This window comes from Peromyscus californicus, unplaced genomic scaffold, assembly GCF_007827085.1.
Source record: "Peromyscus californicus insignis strain IS unplaced genomic scaffold, ASM782708v3 Scaffold_17__1_contigs__length_78620276, whole genome shotgun sequence".
Classification (NCBI taxonomy): domain Eukaryota; kingdom Metazoa; phylum Chordata; class Mammalia; order Rodentia; family Cricetidae; genus Peromyscus; species Peromyscus californicus.
The window spans coordinates 31,348,380-31,362,675 of record NW_026294469.1 but is presented as its reverse complement, the minus strand read 5'-3'; the positions used below and the strand labels follow the sequence as shown (position 1 = coordinate 31,362,675).

Genomic DNA, 14,296 nt, shown 5'->3' with positions numbered 1-14,296 from the left:
TATTAAAAGATGCTTTCTGACAAGAAGTGTAATTATACTTAAATAAATGTGTGTGTGTGTGTGTGTGTGCAGGCACACATGCACATGTATGTGTATTGACCCATTTTCTGTCCTGCCAGCCAGCTCCCAAATAATGACATGGAGACTTATTATTAATTATGAAAGCTCAGCCTTAGCTTAGGCTTGTCCCATTAGCTCTTATAACTTAAATTAACCCATATTTTTATTAATCTTCATTCTATCACGTGGCTTTAACCTCTCTTCCATCTCCTGTTTCCTCTCTGCATTTCCCTTGAGTGCCTAGATTCCTCCTCCCACTTCCTCTCTCTTCCCAGAAATCCCACCTACACCTCTGGCCTAGCTTTTGGCCATTCAGCTTTTCATTACACCAATCGCAGCACTACACCTTCACGCAGTGTATAAATATCCCACAACATGTATATGCACGAGTGTGGAGGGCAGAGGCCAACCTCTGGTGTTACACCTCAGATGCCATTCACCTTGTTTGCTGACACAGCATCTGTCGCTGGGACCTGGGGCTCCCTGGGCAGGCAAGGCTGTCAAGCCAGTGAATAGCAGGACTATCCCTCTGTTTGTGCTCCCAGCACTGAGACTACCAGTGTACACCATCATGCCTGGCTTTATACGTCTATTCTGAGATTGAACTCTGGTCCTCATGCCGGCAAGACAAGTACTTTACCAGCTGAGTTAACACTCCAGCCCTGTAAATTGCCTTTTCAGTACTTGAGTAAGATTTTGTTGTTATTTTGTTTTGTTTTGTTGTGACAAGAATCTCTCTATTGTGGCATTCTTGGCTGGCTCGGAACTGCTATGTAGATTATTTGGCCTGAAATTCATAATCTTGCCTGAGCTTGCTAGTGCAGGTTACAGGTGTGGGTCCCCATCACCCACCTAGATGAGATTTTAGTTGTCTTTGGAAATCTTTTGACAGTTAACCGAACTTGGCTCTAGATGTTATTGCTTCTCTCTTTTGCTTAATTATTGGCGTGGGTCCCAGAACCCTGATTAGGAGTAACGAGGGAATGAAGAAATGACTTACAAACAGATATAGAAAAGTTGGGATCAGGTAGTCTGGGCTCTCTAATGAAGAAGCCACAGCACTCTGAGAGCTCAGTGTATTTATTACATACAGTTGAGCAGGAAGGCAGGGCTATTACATACAGATAAACAAGGAGGCAGGTTTTATTATATTCAACTGAACAAGGAGGCAGATCTGATTCATCTCTGTAGGAGCAGTTTCTGTAGGGGAGTAGTCTCCAGGCCTTAAACATTCAGGAGGAGAACGCCATGGTGGGTATGTTTTTCCAAATGCATTGTCAGCATTTGTACTCAGACCCAAGAAAGGCTTTGCCATTCCCTTGGGTCTGAAGTATTGGAGTCTTCGTTATGGCTGTGCCCATGTCAAACACTGCTTGTTCACCCAGAGTCCCTTCATCCTTTCTTCTGTGTGTGTGTGTGTGTGTGTGTGTGTGTGTGTGTGTGTGTGTGTGTGCTGTTGGAGATCAAGCTTATGGCCTTGCACATGCTCAGTAAACACACTTTCAGTGAGCTGTGTTCCCAGGCTCAAGTACGATTGTAGATATACAATGGTAAAGGAAAGTTTGTGTTGTTTCTTTCAAAACATTTTAGTTATCTTCTTAAATCACAAATATTTTATCAAAATACAGTGAAATATAAACTATAATTCTAATAATGCATTCATTCCCCTTTAGCCTATTGATGTAGCTCTTGTTTGCATAGGTATAGATGAATCGTTTTTAGATTTAAAATGGTTGAAATTATTCAGCCCAATGTTTTCATTTATGGCCATATTGTCAACATTTTTCTTTGTCATCACATATTTCTGTATTTTTTTGTTCTTTAATTTTTAAGGTATGTTTTCACAAATAGCCCAAGCTGCCTTAAACTTTTCATAGCTCATGCTGTAGTTGAGTTTTAGGCCCCCTGCCGTTGCCTCCCAAGCACTGGATTACAGGTGTGCATGGCTACATCTAACAGTACATATTCCTTGTACTTTTTGCATAATATCCTTTTTTTGTATAATAGCTTTTTTTATTTTATAATTTAATTTTACATATCAGCCATGGATTCCCTTGTCTCCCCCCCCACCCCCCCCCACCTTCCCCCCAGCCCACCCCCCCATTCCCATCTCCTCCAGGGCAAAGACTCCCCTGAGGATTGAGTTCATCCTGGTAGATTCAGTCCAGGCAGGTCCAGTCCCCTCCTCCCAGGCTGAGCCAAGTGTCCCTGTATAAGCCACAGGTTCCAAACAGCCAACTCATGCACTGAGTACAGGACCCGGTCCCACCGCCTGGATGCCTCCCAAACAGATCAAGCTAATCAACTGTCTCACTTATCCAGAGGGCCTGATCCAGTTGGGGGCTCCTCAGCTATTGGTTCATAATTCATGTGTTTCCATTTGTTTGGCTATTTGTCCCTGTGCTTTATCCAACCTTGGTCTCAACAATTCTCGCTCATACGAACCCTCCTCTTTCTCGCCAATTGGACTCCTGGAGCTCCACCTGGGGCCTGGCCGTGGATCTCTGCATCTGGTTCCCTCAGTCATTGGATGGGGTTTCTAGCACGACAGTTAGGGTGTTTGGCCATCCTATCACCAGAGTAGGTCAGTTCGGGCTGTCTCTCGACCATTGCCAGTAGTCTATTGTGGGGGTATCTTTGTGGATTTCTGTGGGCCTCTCTAGCACTTTGCTTCTTCCTATTCTCTTGTGGTCTTCATTTATCATGGTCTTTTATTCCTTGTTCTCTCTCTCTGTTCTTGATCCAGCTGGGATCTCCCGCTCCCCTAAGCTTTCTTTCTCTCGACCCTTGCCCTTCATTACCCCCACTCACATCCATGTTGTTCATGTAGATCTCATCCATTTCTCTGTCATTGGGCGATCCCTGTGTCTTTCTTGGGGTCCTGTTTTCTAGGTAGCCTCCCTGGAGTTGTGAGTAGCAGTCTAGTCATCTTTGTTTTACATCTAGTATCCTTCTATGAGTGAGTACATACCATGTTTGTCTTTCTGAGTCTGGGTTACCTCACTCAGGATGATTTTTTCTAGATCCATCCATTTGCCTGCAAACCTCATGATGTCATTGTTTTTCTCTGCTGAATAGTATTCCATTGTGTATATGTACCACATTTTATTTATCCATTATTCAGTTGAAGGGCATCTAGGTTGTTTCCAGGTACTGGCTATTACAAACAATGCTGATACGAACATAGCTGAGCAAGTGCCCTTGTGGTATGATTGAGCATTCCTTGGGTATATGCCCAAGAGTGGTATAGCTGGATCTTGGGGGAGATTGATTCCCAATTTTCTAAGAAAGTGCCATATTGATTTCCAAAGTGGTTGTACAAGCTTGCATTCCCACCAGCAGTGGAGGAGAGTTCCCCTAGCTCCACATCCTCTCCAGCATAAGGTGTCTTCAGTGTTTTTGATCTTAGCCATTCTGTCAGGCATAAGGTGGTATCTCAGAGTTGTTTTGATTTGCATTTCCCTGATAATTAGGGATGTTGAGCTGTATAATAGCTTTTATTATTGGTTTCTTTGTTTTCCACATTGGAAATAGTGTTGAGTCAAATCCCTGAGTATAAATACTTCTGTACATTTCTGATTGCTTCTTGGGTTAAGACCTTCTGTGCATATTATCAAGTTCCTTTCCAAAAATAATTCTGCCAGCTTATAGCTTCTTCTACCAGTTCAGTACTACGATTGTCTGAATTGAATGAATGGCTTGGGGTCTTAGAACTGTCGGCCTGATTATTTTTAGCTCATAGAATTGTGAAGCAGAAGTAAAATTGCCAGCTCTAACCCTCTGATTATCTATTCTGGAAATGATAACAGTTATTGATTCTGCCAATGCCACATCGTTTGGCCTCATTCCCCCCTGGGCTTTTATGCTGTGTGACGTTGATGTGAGTGCTGTGTGAATGCTGAGTTCCTTAAGTGAGAACTGTGTGTCCCATGCATACACTTGCAGAGATAGTCACAACTCTTGAAAAGGGGATGTTTTAAAGTCAGTAATCCCAAGAGAGAGGAACAGAGCAAGAACTAGTGTCATTTAACCGCAGAAGTTAAAGTTACGGGCATGTCATGAGGACATCTGTGAGGTAGCACATAGACTGAGGACTTAGGACTTCCATTTCCTGCTTGCTCATGTGCATGCTTTTAGTATTCTTTATGTTACTTGAGCCACTTGAAAGACCAGATGAAATATACTCTCTCTTCAGTTGCGGAAGTCTCTTCCCAGCTCTTATTCATGTCTGGTGATAATGCTTTTGAATCCCACTCTTGAGTCCTCAACTGGACCACTTCAGGTCACAGTAATTCATTTGATGCCGTGAGAATAACAACTTACTTCTACATCTGTCTGTCTTCTTGAATGGCCCTCCCTATCCGCTCCGCTCAGTCTGTTGTCGCTTGAGTCCCCTGAAACACTGCCTTCCTGGGGAAAACATCTCAGGGTCAGAGATCTGTGAGTCATAATAGTTTTGTTTGTTTGTTTGTTTGTTTTGCCTTGACTGTGAGGCCTAGGAATCCCAGATCCCTGGTTTACTCATTTGAATTCATCTGTTTGTAATAGACTTCGTTCAGTGTGGTAGCTTTCAGGATTCTCATAAGTCTGGTCAGCTGAAATTTGGGATGTGTTTTTTCTGAAATAAGGTGAAAGCTGGGAATTTAAGGCTTGTCTGAAAGGCTAGGAAATGGTTTCCTGAGGTTTGGGGGTGTGTGTGGGTCCTTGTGTGTATGATGGTAGGAGAGACCATGTTTACATGGTGTACAATGGGCATGCTGATCTGGCCGTGAGTTAAGGAACCCAGGACCTATTGTGACCAAACTCTGATAGCCATGTTGTTCATTCTGGTTCACTTGTGATTAAACTATCATTTTCTGTAAAATCAGATGGAATTAAGACATTTTAAATTCTAAAATTATATGCATTTTCATTCTTTCCTAGTTCCCCTTATTTCTAAACAACATTTTCCTATCTGTTAGTCTTTAAGCATACATAAGAATTAAATAGTTTTAGCTATGTAGTGATTAAAGAGCATCAGAGATAATTCATTTAAAAAGTAGATGGTTAAGTGTAGCGGAGATAATAAAATACTAAAAATTAAAAAAAAACATGCTAATAAAACACTGCTTAGCAGAAGTGGCCATGAGCACATGGCAGGGTCTTTATAATTTTGTATCACAGGCCTGTTCATATGAGCCAAGCTACATATTATAAATATTTGTAGGTTTTTGAAATGCTGGTCCCAGTAATAGAGCAAGATGACTTACTTTTTATCTATACCTCCCATAAATGCAGTTTAGAAACTCTAGGGGAGACCAGATAGAATCATGATAGTAGCTGATTGCACACCGTGATCCGAACACTTCCTAGTTTCTCAAACATTTATCCTCCCAATAGCCTGGAAAAGAGGCCGCAGCTACTGCAGCTACTCCTGCCTTCCCCTCTTACAGATGTGGGCATGGAGATATAATACTGGAACTTGAGTCCAGGCTGTGTGATTTCGGAACCCACTCTCTTAGCTGCCAGTATGAAGACAGAAGTCTAGGTGAGGAGATAAGACAAGAGAATGACCCGACTCCAACAGCGTCGGGTTACTTGTGACCTTGAAGTTGACGTTTGTTAGACGGTAGAGAAAGTGGCCTTGCTGTCTTAGCTCTTACCGTGACGTTCTTTTTTTCAGTGCTCCCTTGTTCCACTCAGTCAGGCACTGGGACATTCGGGAGCTGAGTTCTTGCTGTTGTTCTGGATCAAATCTCCCACCAGTGTGTGAGTTTTCCGAGCTTTTTCTCTTTGTCCATTGTACAAGATTCAAATATATAAAAAGACAGTGGAAACAGAATTTGTGGCCACCATAAATCTTTACCTACCCGATATAAACCTGAGACAGGCATAGAAATGGCCTGCACCAAGTAGCAGCAGCAACAGCAAATAAAAAAAAGAAAAGACAAAGAAGAAAGAAAGAAAGAGAGCAGGGTTTGTGCATGCACATTGTGTGGACTGAGTGCTTTTGAGGTACAGATTTGCTGTGGTTCAATAAGAACACTTGTAAGTTCCAGCTTGTCCTCAAGTAGGCTCTTTGCACTATATTAAGGCTCAGTTTGACCAAAAGGATCAGAAAATACCATCAGTCAGTCTCAGCTTGGGAATTCAGAAGTGTAGGAATGGCTACTTGGATTGGAAAGGTAATTTCACTTCTTTCCGGTAGGTCCAGTAAGTTGTCCACAGGCAATGGTGTGCTTGTACCCTGTGACATGCTAACGAAAAGCTCCCTGGGTTCCCTGATGTGGGGACTTTTGGTTCCTTTTGGGTGCTTTGCTTGTTTTGGGACCTCGGCAATGGTGCTGTGGAAGAGGCTTCCTTCCGTGTGTGTCTGCCTGTTCCACGGAAAAGGAGAATTGGGTTTAGAGACCCTGAGTTTGTTGGAGTGTTGTCTTTTTTGTTTAGTTTTTCGAGACAGGGTTTCTCTGTGTAGTTTTGGTGCCTGTCCTGGATCTCGCTTTGTAGACCAAGCTGGCCTCGAACTCACAGAGACCCGCCTGGCTCTGCCTCCCAAGTGCTGGGATTAAAGGCGTGCACCACCACCGCCCGGCTATGGAGTAATGTCTTTTTGCCACTTTCAAGTTGTTCGTTTTTAATTCTCCTTGCTGTCTGGGATTTGTCGTTTGATGCACCTCGGTCCTTAGCTGCCTTTTTCTTTAGAGATGTCTTTCACTGCTTTTCTTTCTACCCTTCTGCCTAGAATCCTCTCTCCCTCTCAGCCTTCACTTCTGTCCCCTGCTCTTCCTGGCATTTTGTTATCGTTTGTGTTTTGTTTTGAGACAGTGTCTGTGTACCCTAACTGGGCCTGGAATTTAGGATGGCCTTGAACTCATGTTGATCCTCCTGCCTCAGCCTCCCAAGTGCTGGGATTACTGGCATGAGCCATCATACCTGGTCCTCAACTGTTTTTTTTCTATTTTTCTCCAAATTTCCTGAGCAAAGGAAAATGAGTTAATTCATTTTGCTGTTAATTAACTTCTTTTGTATTGATTCCCAAGGTAAATAGAATTTAAAGGCTATAATTAAAATTTTTATTGCCTCCCAAGTCCTAGGATTAAAGGTATGCACCATCACTGCCTGGCAGCTTTTATTATTTTAAAATATACTTACATTTGTTAAAAATTTGACTGTTGCCAGACAGTGGTGGTGCAGGAGTTTAATCCCAACACTTAGGAGGCAGAGGAGGTGGATCTCTGGGTATGAGGCCAGCCTGGTCTACAGAGTGAGTTCCAGGACAGCCAGGACTACACAGAGAGAAATCCTGTCTCCAGAAACAAAAAACAAAAACAACAACAAAATCGACATTTTTTTTTTATTAGTTTGTAATCTTCTAGATATATCTGAAATGGTTAAAATGTAAAGAAATTGTGACCATCTCCTCCCAAAGACTTTGAAAATCTTTTACATTTACAAAATTTTTTATGAGGCTTGTTTAAAAATGGTTCTGAATGACTAGAATAAGAACTGAATAACTAGTACATGTTTTAAATTGGATTGTTTGGAGAGCCATCCGTGGCAATACCCTGCCCAGAAGAGCTGTGTGGCTTTGGACAAGCCATTAGAATCTGCGCCTCATTTTCTTCATCGGCAGAGTGAGGACTGTATTGGTTCCTACTTCCTAGAGTCCTTGGAAGGAGTAAATGAGTTACGTAAAATACCACAGGTCAGGACTTGGCGCGAAGCAAATGATCGGTTGTTGTATTGTCATTATTTAAAAAGCAAAGTGCAAGGAAGTTAAAAGCCAAAACTTATTTTCCCCATTAGAGGACTGCAGACAATGTTTAGTGGTTATAATGAGCCTGCCTTTGAAGTCAGCCTGACCTGGGTTTACAGCGGAGCCCTTCCTCGTCTTCTAGCCCAACCTTTCTCTGGGTGACATTTGAATAATGCTGTCTACCTCGTGAGCGTGAGAATCACAGGCAAGTGTAATGAAGCATGTAAAATACCTTGGCATACAGGAAACACACCATAAGGGATCATTGCATTAAAGCATAATTTGGAGTCGGGCTTAGTGGTGTATGCATGCAATCCTAGCACTCAAGGTGCTGAGGCAGGAGAATCATGCCTACACTATATAGCAAGACTGGCAAAAAACAAAAACAAAACAAAACAAAAACCCACCACCACCACCACCAACACCACCACCACCAACAACAACAAAAAACAAAACAAAACAGAAAACCCAAAACAAAACAGTAAAACAAGCCAACAACACAAATTGGTACATTTTCATCTAGTCTTTATTTGCATATTTCAAACATTGATGTCCACATTATTAGTACAATTATACATATTTTTTCAAATAACATTTTCATCACAAGTGCCTTTTATACTAACTACATAAGCTTCATTAAGTAGTTATAGCTTACTTTGCTATTTAGTACTGAGCATTGAGGTTATTTCTAACTCCCAATGTTAGTCAATGTTACAATGTCGCAAAGAGACACAAGGTGAAACTTCTGGAGTCTAGAACCTTCCGTGTTTGTAATACTGTCTTAGAAAAGATTAACTGAAGAACTCCTACATGTGCAATCGTTTCCCTGGGCTTTGTAAAGTTGCATGTTTCTTGCTGAGTGACTTCCAGATGGAATGCACTACTGTTGCATCCATTTCACGAAACCCCCAGAGCCCACCAAGGAGCCTGTTTCCCATGCAAGCACATAAGGGTCCTTTTATTCAGGTTCAACCTGGGCCACTGCATGGCAGATGGAAGGAAATGTGGTGGCGGCCACGAGCCCAGATGTAGAGAGTTTTTATAGGGGAAAAACCACAAGCCGGGAATTACATGCTTGGGATTGGGTAGAAGGGATATGCGGCAAGGTGATTTTATGAAACTATTGGTCTAGACTTTGGGCGGGAAACCACATTTGAAACCATTGGGTTAGACTTTTGGTGGACAACAATCCGCTGAACAGGATAATCTGGACTGCTCAGCAGGAATATCTAGATATCTTCAAGGGCCATAAATCGCAGACAGGATGTCTGCAGGAATATCTGGATCTTGTGTTAAACTTTACTGCCCTGTATCTGTCCAAGTTGTCATGGCACATTCCTGAGATTCTTCCTGAGACTGAGTACAGCAGGTGGTCTGAGATGGTGGCCCTTTCCCTAAGATGGAGCCTGTAAAGTCAAGTCTAGGTGGCCCTTTCCCTAAGATGGAGCCTGTAAAGTCAAGTCTAGGTGGCCCTTTTCTTAAGATGGAGCCTGTAAAGTCAAGTCTAGACCTTCACACTACTCTGCCCTCAGGATCCAAAAGTTTCTCAGGGTTCAGTGGATACTTATTGACTTAATGAACACATTATTAAATTATTTTCCAGAACTGGTAATAATTTTATGATTCTATTCTATTTTGAGTTAATATTAAAGCAAAGTAGTTTCTTTTCAAATACAGAACCAATGGGATGGTAAAAAAAATATTTTACTTATTGCCATTATTATTATTTATTGATTTTTAGTTAGTATAGAAAGGAATGGTTTTCAATGTGGCATTTTCATACCTGGGAATGTATATATTTTGTTACTATTTGGGCCACCACAATCTTCTCTCCTCATCCTCTTTTCTATCCTCTTATTGGGTCCCTTTCACCCTGTAAATAATTCCCCCTTCTGCCTTTATGTCGCACATATTTCATGACCCTCTGTTATCTCCCCTTTAGACTTTTTCCTCCCTTCTGATGGTCTCCCTTTTACTTTATGGTCTGTATAACATATACCTATACACATACATATAATTTAAACCTACATTCTGCATATGAGATAAAGCATACAATATTTGTCTTTTTGAGCCTGGGTTTTGCTTACAAGTGATCTCCATTTTTATCCATGTTCCTGAAAATGCTTAATTTTGTTCTTCTTTATGGCTGAGTAAAACCCTGTTGTATGTATGTACCACATTTCCTTTTTCCACTCAGCTGTTGAATGGGTCTCTAGGCTGGTCCTTTGCTATCACAAATAGTAAACAGTAGACATGGATGTGCAAATATCTCTAGGTGATGACTTTGGAGCCCGAGTACTTTGCATGCATTGTCTCATTCAGATGGCTCAACACTTATCTGTGTGTGTGGGGGTACCCTCATGAGTATGTAATAGATGAGAAGGGACAGGCCTAAGACCACACAGGGGCCAACACTTAGTGCCATATTCAAATCAGTTATTAGATCTCAGTCGCTACGCTGAAGAGCAGGCTACATACATGTCTGATTTTAAATAGGAAAAATTATTATTGCTGTGTTTCTGTTTTAAAAAAAAAAATTATGGTCTTGGTCTTAACAGTGCTGAAGATTAACCCCAAGGCTTCCTGCTTGGCAAGTGCTCTGACCCTGAGCTACACCCCCAGCCCTAGGCTAAGTGGCTTTAAGATAGACAACCACCCCATTTCCCCATTTTACTTTCCTAGCAGCCCAAGTCTTTCTGTCTGCCATTGTAACAGATATTTCCCAGAGAAGCCGAATTGGCCAGTTGAATTCCAAATGAGGTAAATAGACCGAAGAGTTGTCCCCCACCTTGAGGATTTCACATGAGTTTCTCCACAAGAGCTGGGATTGCTTTCCATTTTTGGTTTTAAAGGTAATTTCTTTAAATACCTTTTTATCAAAGGAAAAAGTTTTAAATACTTTATCAAAGGAAAGAATTTCATAATATTTTTTCACATCAAAGATAGGTTTAGAGCTTCATCCACGTGGGAGTTATTAATCCGTAGAGATATATCTGAGACTAAGCAGAGGCTTAGGAATTAATCAGTTAAAACACTGCCTGCTTAATTAGTTGACTTGGTGGAGTGACTTTTCCAAACCGTCAGCCTGTCACCATTGTGACCGGTCCTTCAACTTTCCTTTACCGCTTACTAATTTCTAACAGGACCTGGGGATTTTTAAATATCTGTATGCATAAGCACTGCCTGACTTTTGTCTTTTGAAAGCAAGAGGTGAACAAGAGGTGTGTGGTGATATGCAGGTATAATTCCAACTCTTGGGAGACTGAGGCAGGAGGATTTCAAGTTTAAAGCCAGACTGGGCTACATAGCAAGACCCTGTATCTAAAACAGAACAAAACAGAATAAGACAAAACAAAAACAAGTAAACAAACAAACAAACAAAAGACAACTAACTAGCCAAACAAGCAAAGTTAGTAGTCATTCACCTTTAAATCTTTATAGAAAGATTTTGTTTTTATCTTTAACAAATATCTACCATTGTAACAGTTATTTTCCAAAGAAGCTGAATTGGTCAGTTGAATTCCAAATGAGGTAAATCAATCAAAGAATTGTCCCCCACCTTGAGGATTTCACATGAGTTTCTCCACAAGAGCTTTCCTAAATGTTGTCTTTATTCTAAGTTGGTTGATTTTTAAATGTGGAATGCTTAGAACTTTAAAATGATTGCTTCTGGAACTTTCCACGGCTTACTCCTGTGCCCCTCTACAGAGTGTATGATGAAGACCACCATCATGAGTATGTTGCCGTTAATTATGGCACTGTAGCTCCAAAAAGGGACTTAGCACTTTGCTCATCTGTGGTTTTTGTCCCCCAAGAAATGATGGGCATGGTTAGCACCAAAAGACCTTTAGTGATTTGGTGTTCTGAATGAGAAATGCCCCTGATAGCCAATAACCTCAGGTATTTGAGTACTCAGTCCCCAGTGGGTGGCACTGTTTGGGGATCTTAGGGAACCTTTAGGTGAGCCTTGCTGGAGGAAGTATGTCCCCGAGGCCAGGCTTTGTGACTTGATAGCCCCACCTCCAATTCTCTTTGCTTTTTGTGTGGAGTTGAAGGTGTGATCTCTTAGTTTTTGCTCTATCATGTGTTCCCCCGCCATCACTGATTCTCTCTGGATCTGTAAGAAAGAACAGGTTTGTTCTTCCTGAAGTTGCTTTTGGTCATGGTGTTTTGTCACAGCAACAAAAAGTCACCGATGCAAGTGGGAAATAAAATGTTGGTTGGACAGCTGACCAAGACGCTCTATACATAGATAACTTATTGGAGCAGAAATGCTTCCTGTGGGTGTGCTTGACTTCTCTAGAGCCCAGGTGTGGTGAGATGTTTTGCTCTGAGGATATTGCAAACACTGCTTGTGGTTTGTTCTCATTCTGCTTCTCCTAAATTTAGAAAATGAAGACCACATACACGTAGATGGAAGTAAGTGACATGACACAAGGTGAAAGCTACAAACACATCTTTCCTCCCCATCCCATCCCATCCCATTTTCCCTTCTATAGCATCTTGTGGAACCCAGGCTGGTCTTGAACTTGCTGTGAAGTGGAGGCTGGCCTTAAACTACTAATCCCATGGCCTCTACTTCCCAAGTGCTGGGATTATAGCAGCGTACCACCATGCTAGGCCATGAACACACACCTTTTAAAGGCATTAGGAAACTGAGAGAGTCACTAGATTCTGCTGCTTTCTAGCTAAGCATACCACTGACGAACTTCCTTTCTGAGTGTCACTTACCCGTGTGACTAGCTCATAGACTGGGCGTGAGAATTTGATGAGTCCAGGAGTATTGTGTGCTCAGCGTGGTACAGCAGAGGGCTTTGCCCACCTGCTGAGAACCAGTTCTTCAGTGGACCCAGATTCCAGTTGTGTTCCTGCTGCTGACCAGTGCTGTGACCTCAGGAAGGCTGGCTTACCATCTGCTGTGTGTCAGCCACCACAGAAGCACCAGTGTCTTTTTACGGGGGTGAACTACACTTTGTGAATGTAAAGCTGCTCGAGGTGGGTCGCTGGAGGCGTTTTCTGTGAGGCACTGGACACTGACTGAAGAGAGCTTTGTGGTGAGAGAGACATCCCCCCCTCACCTTCCCCTCCCCATCATTCCCCCCTCCCCCAGCTCCATCTGCAGAGGTCAGCACTTGTCTTTAGTCCACAGGGAGACTGGAAGGTTAAGCATTGTTAACACAGGTGTGCTGTATGCAAGTGGCTTTAGATGTCTCACTTAATTCTTAAAGATAGCATTGCAAAGCAAAATGCTTCTTCTGCTCTCTCTACGCAGGCAAGCAAACAAATTCATTGAGGTGCGTGCTCATTGTTACAAGGAGCTGGAGAAATCCAGGGTGAAATTCCAGGCCTGCCACTCGATAACCGTGTGGCCTTATGTTCTCACTACCTGAGACTCTTTCCTTCCCTGGAGACAAGGAGAGTGAAAGCAGCTCACCTCGTAAGACTGTGGAGAACATTAAAGATGTGGGTGAGACAGAGGCTTGTAGTCAGCCCATAACACGTCTGCAGTAACGCCGATGCTGCTGAGACTTCGTAAACTGGGCTTTTTACTAATGTATGGCTTTAGGAAATGATAGTTTGTTCAAAGGAAACACCTAATTTGAAGACGTGCATGCAAATATTATTGATTTACACAGAAGCCTGGTGATGGGCAGGGGTGGAAATAAAAGCAAAAGGAGAATTATCTAGGAATCTGTTGGATTTATTTATTTCCTGGGCAACAGTTAGATTTTTATGCATTCTGTTAGAGACAATTCATTGATAAAATGTACAGACACTTTGGCTCTCTATTTTACCTCAGAGTAAGGAAGGAAAATGGAGAAGCTATGTTTCGGCTCAAGTTTGATGAACAGGAACAAAAAACTCTACTAAAAGAGACTCGATAGAAGGCTTGTTACTTTTTAGTTTGTCACAACAAGAGTAGGTAATGGGGTCCACTGGTGCCAGGCGCTGAAGCCACTCTGCTGGAGGATAGGAGAGAATGCCTTGTTATTAGGACAGACACAGATGGCATGAGTGAATGTGCCTCATGAATGGCGACTTCTAAGCAGAGATGAGTGTTCAGTAGCGGGATGGTCTCAGGTGGGGTGTGGCTCTGTGTGAGAGGCTGGCCTTGATGAATAGTGAAAGAAAGCTGTGTTTCACATGAAGTTCAAGTCAGGAGAATAAAACCGTGTACAGTTCACACTTCTAGACAGTCAAAATTGAGACAGATCGAGTCATGTTGGACAGTGGAGAGAGAACGTAAATACAGAAGCACACTAGAGACTTGATGCTTGTCAGGTGGGGCTCAAGAGGAAAGGGGGCCATGAAAATGACAGTGTCCTCTTTCCTCCTGATACTTGGCTATCGAGCTCTCTAAATCAAATGGGCCATTTTCAACCCCTTGTTGAGGGTTTTCTTTCTGGTTCAGAAAATATAAGATCTTTCCCAAGTTTTAGATTTTCTTATTTGGGGACATATTATTTCCTGTTGCAAGTTGTAAAAATCGAATATTCTCCT

The 14,296-nt window shown here is 42.2% G+C and overlaps 1 protein-coding gene across 4 annotated transcripts in view; it reads left to right on the top strand.

Annotated features, from left to right (window-relative positions):
* Nucleotides 1-14,296, top strand: part of Prelid2 (PRELI domain containing 2) — an 87,063-nt gene that overhangs the window by 46,552 nt on the left and 26,215 nt on the right. Inside the window, exon 6 of one of the 4 annotated variants that reach the window (XR_008219152.1) lies at nt 5,723-5,808. The exons of the other annotated variants lie outside the window; for them this stretch is intronic. The gene's annotated coding sequence lies outside the window, so the exon portion shown is untranslated. The remainder of the gene's footprint in view (nt 1-5,722; nt 5,809-14,296) is intronic. 4 annotated transcript variants of the gene reach the window in all.